An 11508-nucleotide genomic window follows, 5' to 3' on the forward strand; every position below is an offset into this window, starting at 1 on the left:
TACTAAATACCCATGCTTCTTATGCTTGTGGGATAGTAGAGCCAGAGAACAGTACTGGACTAAAAGTGATTGGCCACCCTGATAAACTTTAAAACCTGGAGAGAAAAATGTTATCAATACTACTTTGGTAGTTTTGTTGCCCCCTCTCCATATCAAATTGGGGGTGATGAAACAATTTGTAAAATCCCTGCAAAAGGATGGGGACTGTTTTAAATATCTACGTACAAAATTTTTGAAGCTGTCAGAAACAAAGTTGAAAGAGGGAGTTTTCACTGGCCCCGACATAAGAAAACTTTTAACCGACACCCCCTTTATGGAAAGTATGAATGAGAAGGAAAAAGAAGCTTGGGTATTGTTCAAGGATGTAGTGCGAAAGTTTTTGGGAAATACTAAGGATCCTGACTACAAAACCATTGTTCAACGGATGCTAGCAGCATATGAAGCTCAAGGCTGCAAGATGAGCTTGATGGTCCATTTTTTACACTCCCACATAGACAGTTTTCCTGAAAACCTGGGAGCTTACAGTGAAGAACAGGGGGAGTGGTTTAACGAGGATGTCCATGATATCGAGAGATGGTACCAAGGAAGACGGGATGTCACTAAGCTTGCTGACTACTGGGGCTTAAGGGGGAAACTAAAGTTGGAAATCAGAAAAGGACTCGGCAAAGTATAAGGAAAAGAAGAAAAGGTTTCATAAAAAAAAAAAGAATAAATATAATATTGTGACTATACAGGTATGTCTCAAAATAATGTTTCACTGGTTGTAAAAAAATATTAAGTTTGATAATTTTGAATAATCGAGTGCTTTTACCAAATTTTTGTGTTTTAATTTGCAATAAAACCTTACGTGATAGAAAAAAAATGGACATCACTTCCGAAATCAGCGCATTCTAAAAGATTTAATTTAGTAAAAATATCTCATGCAGCTGACAAAAAAATTTTTTTTGCAGACCTGTATTATTTTCAAATGACTGTACAGTCGTTTGATGAATTAACAGTGAAACTGCAGTCATTCATCAAAAGCATAGACTCTGCGATGAGGCTTTCAGTTTCACCTCAAGAAATTTTGGCTGTGACTTTGAGATAAGCAGAGAGTATTTAAGTATTCACACCATGTTAATTGTTTTAATCTAAAGCTAAAATATAGTGAACTGGATTATAACTGTAAATATTATTCTTATCTCAATGATATTCTGTTATCGTATTACTAAATATGGGATTTTACTAAAGTATTTTGATATAAAGCATCATAACTAACATCAGTAGATTAGGAGTAGTCGAAATATTTTGCATAAATAGTTGTAAAGTAATTAACAAACATTGCGCAGAAACTTCAATGGAATACAAGAATATGTAAAGGGCAGTCTAACAACACACACACACACACACACACACACACACACACACACACACACACACACACACACACACACACACACACACACACATCTCAAAACAAAATATTTATTCGAAAAGTAAGTACAAACACACTTAGAAATACCCGTTCTTTTCTATACTTGTTGAGTATGGATATCAAAAATGTCCACAGAATCCTCACATTCTGTTGTCATATATGTACTGCTGTAGGATGAAGGGCTAGCCATGGTGTAGTGGGGTTGCTGGGAACTGGCACGTGCATGAGTCTGGGTAGGCAAATCACGAGTCAACACACTCGCTTGATTGTTGCAGTGTGCAGAATGGATTTCCTTTGCTGAGGGCATTGCGGAGCACTCAGCTGGAAAGTCTCATTCATGTTTCTGAACTTTTGCAATAATTTCATCACCTTGCATCTAAACTCCAATTTAATGTCCAAAGCCAATGTTTTAACTGCAGGAACCAGTGACTCAAAAAATAATTTTTCATCATCCGGTGCTTCAGGTGAAGCTGACGGTACTGGAGTATTCATGAATATTAATAAAGTATCTTCAATTATCCTGCATCATTTGGAAGTTTTTCAAAGGCTCACTCTGTGCTGGTGATGATGTTTCTGCTGTCAATTCACCCGCAGTTTCACTACCAGCCACTCCATCATCATCGACACTAGCTTGCGTGGGATCTGGATCTATTGTGTTCGCAAGGTACGACAGTTGACGGTCTTATATATACACCTTCTAGACGAAATCGCTCCTTGCTCTGATTTTGTGCGTCTCCTTTCACATTTAATGAAGGAATCTCTAATATCCTTCCACCTTTTCATGAATTTTGAACCTGTAAAAAAACACAAACTCTTGTGTAATGGGGTGCTACTAAAGACACATTATTATTATTATTATTATTATTAAGTTAATATTGATCTTTTGCATATACCTGGGTAGTGGTTACAATCTAATTGACCCACATTATCAATTCAGAATCGGTCACACAACACTGTGTAAAATAGTAAAGGAAAGTTTGCAAAGCTGTGTGGGAAGTCTTGCATGAAGAGTGTATAACAAAATTTACAGAAGAAAGGTGGCTGAAAAATGCCAAGAGATGGCGGCTGGTGGTTGTTGGGATGTTTAAGGGGGACTAAACAGCTAAGGTCATCAGTCCCCCATTCCAAAAACAGGCGAGACGAAAATTTGCGGAGCAGGTAAAACCCCAAGGGGAAGGAGACTCCCCCCCAGGTACTGAAAGAACACAAATGCGGCAACGAACACTACAGACAAGAAGAGTACAGATGAACACCAGACAGAAAGAAACAGAAGAAAAGAAGATGGCCAGAGACTGGTTGACTGACCACAAGAACAAAAAAAAAAAGGGAAAGAGTCAACCATCCGACTACACACTAAAATCTGCAACCAAATATGAGAGACTCTATGACAAGGAACACAGAAAGGGAAAGGTGCACGACCTCCCTAAATGGAACCATAAAAAGGACTACCACGGATAAAATTTAAAACGTCGTCAGCCATGGAGGCATCGTCGCATAAAACCAAAGGCAAAGTGCCTGGGAGATTAAAAGACTGCCGGAGGGTGCGCAGTCGGGGACACTCCAATAAAATGTGGGCGACTGTCAGCCGGGACCCACACTGACACGGGGGGGATCCTCCTGACGCAAAAGATAGCCATGCGTCAGGTAGGTATGGTCGATGGGGAGCCGACACAGGACGACAGAGTCCCTGCGAGAAGCCCGCAGGGAGGACCGCCACACATCGGTCGTCTCCTTAACAGCCCGCAGTTTATTCGGGGATGTCAGGCCACGCCACACATCAGTCCACATCCCAAGCACCTTACGGCGCAACACCAACTGCTGATCACGAGCCGGGAGGCCGATCTCCAAAGCTGGGGCGTCGATCGCCCCTTTGGTCAGCCTGTCGACACGTTCGTTCCCCGGGATGCCAACATGACCTGGCGTCCAAACAAAGGCACCGAACGACCAGAGTGGGTAATGGCGGAAACAGACTCCTGAATAGAGGATACCAGAGGAGAAGAGGTATAGCAGTGGTCGATGGCCTGGAGGCTGCTCAGGGAGTCACTGCAGATGACGATGGACGTACCTGAGCAGGAACGCATATGCTCAAGAGCGCGCAATATGGCCACCAGCTCTGCAGTAAAAATACTGCAGCGAGCCGGCAAGGAGTGCTGTTCAACATGGGCAGCGTGAGCAAAAGCGTAGGCAGTGCGACCATCAACCAGGGAACCATCAGTGTAGACAGTCTCTCAGCCCGAAAATGAGGCGAGGATCGCAAGAAAACGGCGACGGAGGGTCACAGGCGGAACTGAGTCCTTGGGTCCCTGTGCCAAATCCAGATAGACGGATGGCCGGAGCAAACACCAGGGAGGCGTAGGTGCACGGACCCGGAAGGGAGGCAGAAGAGGGAATGACCCCAGTTCCGACAGCAGGGACTGGACGCGGACAGCTATGGAAAGCCCAGACCGAGGTCACTGTTCGGGCAGATGGAGGACCATGGCAGGAAAAAGCAGGCGATGATCGGGATGGCGCGGCGAGCAATGCACGTGGACAGCATAGTCACCGAGCAGTCGATGGCGGCGAATCCGCAGTGGGGGAACCCCGGGCTCCACCAGTAGACTATCCACGGGGCTCGTACGGAAAGCACCAGTTGCAAGCCGAACCCCACAGTGGTATATGGGGTCCAACAACGTCAACACTGACAAGGGAACCTCCCCATCGCACCCCCCCTCAGATTTAGTTATAAGTTGGCACAGTGGATAGGCCTTGAAAAACTGAACACAGACCGGTCAAGAAAACAGGAAGAAGTTGTGTGGAACTATGAAAAAATAAGCAAAATATACAAACTGGGTCGTCCATGTGCAATATAGGCAATATTAAGGACAGTGTGAGACGAGGAGAGCCGTGGTCCCATGGTTAGCGTGAACAGCTGCGGAACTAGAGGTCTTTGGTTCAAATCTTCCCTCGACCGAAAATTTTAACTTTTTATTTTCAGTTTATGTGACAAACCCTTATGTTTTCATCACTCTTTTGGGAGTGATTATCACATCCACAAGAAAACCTAAATCGGGCAAGGTAGAAGAATCTTTTTACCCATTCGCCAAGTGTACTAGTTAGGTGGGTCGACAACATATTCCTGTCATGTGACGCACATGCTGTCACCAGTGTCGTATAGAATATATCAGACGTGTTTTCCTGTGGAGGAATCGGTTGACCTATGACCTTGCGATCAAATGTTTTTGGTTCCCATTGGAGAGGCACGTCCTTTCGTCAACTAGTCGCACGGTTTTGCGGTGCTGTCGCAAAACACAGACACTAAACTTATTACAGTGAACAGAGACGTCAATGAACGAACGGACAGATCATAACTTTGCGAAAATAAAGAAAGCAAAATTTTCAGTCGAGGGCAGATTCGAACTAAAGACCTCTCGTTCCGCAGCTGTTCACGCTAACCACGGGACCACGGCGCTCCTCGCTTCACATTGCCCTTAATATTGCCTATCTTAGGCATGGACGACCCAGTTTGTGTATTTTGCTTATTTTATCGTAGTTCCACACAACTTCTTCCTGTTTTCTCGATTGATCTGTGTTCAGTTTTTCAAGGCCTATCCACTGTGACAACTTATAACTAAATCTGAGGGAGGTGCGATGGGGATGTTCCCTTGTGAGGGTGATGCAGACCCATAGGCCAGGCTCCCATAATCAAGCCTGGACTGCACAAGGGCTCTGTACAATCGCAACAGCGTGCAGCGATCTGCACCCCAAGACGTGTGGCTCAGGCAGCGGAGGGTGTTGAGGTGCCGCCAGCACTTTTGCTTCAGCTGAGTAATATGAGGAACCCATGTGAGCCGGGCATCAAAGACGAGTCCTAAGAAGCGGCTAGTGTCCACCACTTCAAGGAGGTGGCCGTCGAGGTAAAGTTCAGGATGAGGGTGGACTGTCCGACGCCTGCAGAAGTGCATAACTCGAGTCTTGGCTGCAGAGAACTGAAAACCATGAGTCAGAGCCCATGATGCTGCCTTGCGAATGGCTACTTGCAGCCTGCATTCGGCGACTCCCGTAGTCGTTGAGCTAAATGAGATGCAGAAGTCGTCGGCATACAAAGAAGGAGACACCGACGACCCCACGGCTGCAGCCAGACCATTAATGGCAACTAGAAATAAGGAGACGCTCAACACCAAGCCCTGCGGGACCTCATTTTCCTGTATATAAGAGGAACTAGAGGCGGCACCGACTTGCACCCGGAAAGAGTGGCACAATAAAAAGGTTTGAAGAAAAGCCGGGAGCTGACCACGAAGACCCCACTCATGCAACGTAGCAAGGATTTGATGCCTCCATGTGGTGTCATACGCCTTCCGCAGATCATAAAATACAGCAACGAGATGCTGACGTCAGGCAAAGGCCATACGGATAGCAGATTCCAGCTGCACCAAATTGTCCGCAACAGACCGGCCCCGACGGAGGCCACCTTGGGATGGAGCAAGGAGACCGTGCGACTCAAGGACCCAACACAAACGCCGCCCCACCATACGTTCAAGCAATTTGCACAGAAAGTTGGTGAGGGTAATGGGACGATAGCTGTCCACCGCCAGTGGGTCCGCACCGGGCTTCGAGATGGGGACAATAACACCCTCTCGCCATTGCGATGGGAACACGCCCTCACTCCAAATGCAGTTAAAGATGGTGAGGATGTGGCTCTGTCAGTCCCTAGAGAGATGCTTCAGCATCTGCACGTGGATGCAGTCTGGTCCTGGTGCTGTATCAGGGCAATCGGCGAGGGCAGCGAGGAATCCCCTCTCACTGAAAGGAGCATTGTATTTTTCAGAACGACGCGTGTGGAATGATAACGGCGTCTGCTTGGCTCGCTCCTTTAGAGAGCGAAAGGCGAGGGGGTCAGTTGCAGTCGCAGAGCTCGTAGCAAAGTGCGTGGCAAGGTGTTCAGCAATGGTGGCAGCGTCCGTGCAGACAGCGCCGTCCACCGAGATCCCAGGGACACCCATAGGGGTCTGGTATCCATAAATCCGCCGGATCCGGGACCACACGAGCGAGGGGGAGACACGGGAGCCCAAGGATGAGACATACCTCTCCCAGCACTCCTGCTTACGCCGTGCAATAAGACAACGGGCCAAGGCACGGAGCCTCTTAAAGGCGATGAGGGTCTCCAGAGACGGGTGCCGCCTATGACGCTGGAGAGCCCGCCTACAGTCGTGAATAGCCTCAGCAATCTCCGGCGACCACCAGGGTACAGCCTTCCTCCGAGTGAGGCCAGAAGAGCGGGGGATGCCAGCCTCGGCCGCATAAATGATTGACGTGGTCAAGACATGGACCACCTCGTCAATGTCACCCTGTGGGGGAGACTCAATGGTGGCAGCGGAAGTAAAAGCCGGCCAGTCAACGACACTGGGGCAGTGACAAATAGATGGGAAAATGGTCACTACCACACAGGTCAGGATGCACTCTCCAGTGGAGGGATGGGACAAGTCCGGGGCTGCAAAGAGAGAGATCGATGGTCGAGAATGAGCCATGGGCCACACTGAAATGCGTGAAAGCACCGGTGTTCAAGAGGCTAAGGTCGAGCTGAGCCAACACATGCTCCACGGCACGACCGCGGTCATCGGAGACAGTCCTACCCCCATAGACGGTTGTGGGCATTGAAATCGCCCAGAAGCAGCAATGGTGGCGGGAGTTGAGCCAGCAGCGCAGCCAAGACATGTCGGGGGACCTCCCCATCCGGAGGAATGTAAACAGAGCAAACAGTAATAGCCGGCGAGAGCTTAACCCTGACAGCGACTGCCTCTAAAAGCGTCAGAAGGGGTACTGGCGAGCTACAGACAGAGTGGTGAACAAAGAGGCAAACTCCACCTGACGCTCGTTGACAGGCAGCACGGTTCTTATAGTATCCCCGATAACTGCGAAGGGCGGGGGTCCGCATTGCTGGAAACCAAGTTTCCTGCAGAGCAATGCAGAGGGAAACACTCAGAAGCATCCGGAGCTCAGGCAGGTGGCGGAAATAACCGCCGCAATTCCACTGGAGAATGGAAGCAGTAAGGGACTGGGAGGGCGTGAAGGCGACTAAGGGGCAGACGGCGCTGCAGAGCCAACTGCCGCCACCGGGGGAGAATCAGCTGTGTCCATAGGAAAGGCCCCTGAGGGTTCCGTGAGGGCGAGATCCGCGGCAGAGGCGAGGATCTCCACCTCATCCCCGGAGCCAGAACTATTTACAGCAGGCGGTACTAAAAACGACGGAACGTCCTTCTTCTTGGACACGTTCTGTTCCTCCTCCTCGTGTCTGTCCTTAGGGTTAGAGGGTTGGGAGAGCTTCTCTGAAGGAGCGTCGGAGGCTGACGACGACGCAGAAGCCCTACGACCAGCAGGTGGCGGAACCTTCAGCCACTGGTTGACATCCGGCTGGGTAGGAGACGAAACGGAGGAAGGGACAGCCCCGAGGGACCCCTTCCGCGAGAGAGGAACCGGCAGAGGCAACGCCGGCGGAGAAGGAGGGGGAGGGATCGAGCCCCCCAGTTTTTGAGTAGATGTCACTCCCGAAGTAAGCGTGGGGGGAGCAACAGAAGAGGGTTTGTCCCCAACTGCTAAGGGGGCAACAGAGGAAGGCTTGACCCCAGACACTAGGGGGGCAAACAGAGATGCGCGGCCCCGAGGGCCCACTGAAGGCAGCACAGATGAGGCGACAACTGTCACTCGCAAGGGCGACGATAACGTGGCTGCAGCATAAGATGTTCGAAGGGAAACAGGATACAACCTTTCAAATTTCAGTTTTGCCTCTCGATAAGTGAGCCGGTCCAGGGTCTTAAATTCCATTATCTTCCGCTCCTTATGAAGAACGGGGCAATCCGGCGAGCATGGAGAGTGATGCTCCCCACAGTTGACAAATACAGGCGGAGGCACACATGGAGAATAGGGATGAGAGGGGCGTCCACAATCTCGACATGTGGTGCTGGATGGGCAACGGGAGGACATATGCCCAAACTTCCAGCACTGGAAGCACCGCATCGGGGGAGGGGCGTATGGCTTCACGTCACAACAGTAAGCCATTACCTTGACCTTCTCGGGCAATACAGCACCCTCGAAGGCCAAGATAAAGGCACTGGTGGCCACCCTGTTAGTCTTGGGTCCTCTACGTACACGACGGACAAAATGTACACCACGTCGTTCCAAGTCGGCTCTCAGCTCGTCGTCGGATTGTAACAATAGGTAACGATGGTAAATAATCCCCTGGACCTTATTTAAGCTACTGTGGGGAGTGACAGTAACAGCGATGTCACCCAGCAACGCTCGTGACTGGGCTGGGGAGGACGTCTTGACGAGGATTGACCCATTCCTCATTTTAGACAACCCCGCCACTTCCCCAAACTTATCCTCCAGGTGTTCGTAAGAAAGGAGTCACCATCAGTCCTGCTGTAGACAAGGTATTGTGGGACGTAAGGCTCCAGCTTGGCACTAGATCTGCGTTCCTCCCACGGCGCAGCCAACGAGGGGAACGACTGAGGGTCATATTGCGGAGCATCAAAGTCAACTCTGCCTCGCTTAGAGACGCTGGTGGCCGTGCGACCACCAGCTTGGTGTGATTTATTGCGCTTCATTGCGCCACATCCGCCCAGATGCCACCTACTCCGAACGAGGGCTCTCCCCAAGGGCGCCACCCAGCCAAAGCAACGGGTACCTGGCCGATATCCCGTTGCCCGGAGTCCCCGTGCCCCAGACAAGATGGGCACATACTCCTTGGCATGCGTGGGGAGGAAACAGCTCTGGCATCTGTAGTGCAATCCCTGCGTGGTCAGGGGGCTACCACCAAGAGGGTACATGACGACCCCACCACAACGGACTGGCTACCGTGCTGGATTTTAGGTGTTTAAAGCGTCCACAGTTGTCGTGGGCGCTAAGAAGGGGATTGCGCACAAGACGAGAAGGAGGCAACCCAGAAGATGTTGGGTGTAAAACCCGCCACACGACAATAGGTAGCATGCAAGATGGTGGTGCATGATGGACCAACAGAAAAACACCACGTAAGGCGTCCTTCCCCAAATGGCACGCACTAACAATGGAAATTTGGAAAAATGGAGGTCAAACCCAAGAGGGGACCATCACAGAAGGCCGAAAAGTTTGAGACTCCTTTTAGTCGCCTCTTACGACAGGCAGGAATACTGCGGGCCTATTCTAACCCCCGAACCTGCAGGGGGATGCCAAGAGATTTGAAAAGCATGCAGACTTCCTGAACTGCTTAGGTGCCTTAGATGGCAAGCACGTGAGAACAGTTAAACCAGATTTCAGTGGTTCTCAGTTCTACAACTATAAGAAATTCCATTCTGTAGTTCTGTTCGTAGTCGCAGATGCAAACTATTTGTTCAACTATGTTGAAGTTGGATCTCGTGGAAGAGAATCGGATAGCACTATCTTCGAAAACTCTAAGCTGTATAAACTACTAGAAAGTGGCCAAGCAAGCTTACCAAATGGACAACCTCTACCAGGAGCTACAAAACCTTATGTGCCCTTTATGTTAGTGGGGGATGAAGTGTTTTCTCTGTCTAATTTCATCATGAGACCGTACATTGGAGCTTCCCTCTCCTACAAGAAACGCACGTTTAACTACAGTTTAAGTCGTGCTTGGAGATATGTGGAGTGTGTATTTGGTATTCTGAGTAATAAATGGCAAATATTTCACAGACCTATCAATGCTAAGCTGAACTTCACTGTTAGCAACATCAAATGTTGCTGTGTGTTTCACAACTATCATCCCACAGATGGCTTTAACTTTCAAGACACTAAGTATTCACGGCCTATGTGATCTGGGCAATGAAGTTCCAACAACCCAAGAAGGAAGTTCACTTTAATTCTAAAAGAAATGTTTTCGCTAATTACTTCATAAACGATGCTGGAAAAGTACCATGGCAAGACAAATGTATTTAAATCTGGTCGGTATCAATCATAGTGAACAGTGAAGCAATGTAGTGTCTAATGTGAAAGATGATTTCATTTACGTCACTATTCAAATGTGTCTAATTATGTACTTTGTGGTCGCAATACAATAAAGCTGAAGTAACAAAATTTATTTTAAACTTTCATTATTAACTGGAGATTTGTTCATTGAGATGATGGGCTCTCGCCAGGGAGCACAAAGCATTTGTTGCTTAATGCTATTTCAAGTTCTGAATGGCCACATTCGAGCAAAGGTGCCACCACTAGAACACAAACACAAAATAGTTTAATGATGATACTTACCTATATCATTTTTCTCCTGACCTAGTTTCGCAGCAAAACCCTTACAAAACTCTTCACACATTTGAAACCAAGCGGCTCTCTTCTAAACTCAATCGTGATTCTCCTTGAGAGAAGTATCCCATATTTCTGGGTATTTTTTCACCTCTTCAATAAACAATTCGGCATTGAAACCAATTGCATCCATGGCAGGCTGACTGCAGCTGTTGGTGTGGTTGCAAAACACGTGTGTGCTGCCCCATTCACAAACAATGGCGGCTGCTCCGCGGCGATCGGCGAGATTGCTGCGACATAGCAGTGGCTGGCAAGAGCAATTCACTCGCCACGATCTCGCTGCTATTTCGCATCACTACCGCCGTAATACGCACTGCTCCATTGTTTCACATGCACTGTTCAAATGGCCAAGAAACTGACACTGCAATCGCACGATAATAAATCGCTCATGTGCATCAAGCGTTAGTAGGAATGCTTAGAGTGTATAGAGACGGAGTGAGGAAGATGTGGGAAGCCCAGGAATTAATATGTCTTTAGTACACACAAAGGAGAGGATCAAGTCTTCTAGGTCTATTATTCTTGTGTCTGAGGTATTATGGTTCATGTATGAGACTCCTTTCTTTGCATGATAGCTATTATTTAATGCAAGTGTTTTAACAAAACGATGATCACCACTGGATTGGAAAGTGAAGACAATTTTCAAAAATTTCCTCTAATTAGAAACCTTTGTAACTATGCTGGCAAGATTGCTGCAAAATTTAACCTATCTATTCTACTGATATGCCCTCCAAGCATGTATAATGCTGCATTGGTGGTGGTGGTATAACAATTTCTTTAAATAAGAGGTAAATTAGTAATGTGATATGCCATAAAATGCACAAAAACAC

At 48.1% G+C, this 11508-nt stretch overlaps 1 pseudogene; it reads right to left on the minus strand.

Moving 5' to 3' along the window:
- Positions 1 to 1511: 1511 nt before the first annotated feature.
- On the minus strand, positions 1512 to 10706 carry LOC126204066 (uncharacterized; annotated as a pseudogene).
- Positions 10707 to 11508: the final 802 nt, after the last annotated feature.

Source organism: Schistocerca nitens, chromosome 9 (genome assembly GCF_023898315.1).
Source record: "Schistocerca nitens isolate TAMUIC-IGC-003100 chromosome 9, iqSchNite1.1, whole genome shotgun sequence".
NCBI lineage: Eukaryota > Metazoa > Arthropoda > Insecta > Orthoptera > Acrididae > Schistocerca > Schistocerca nitens.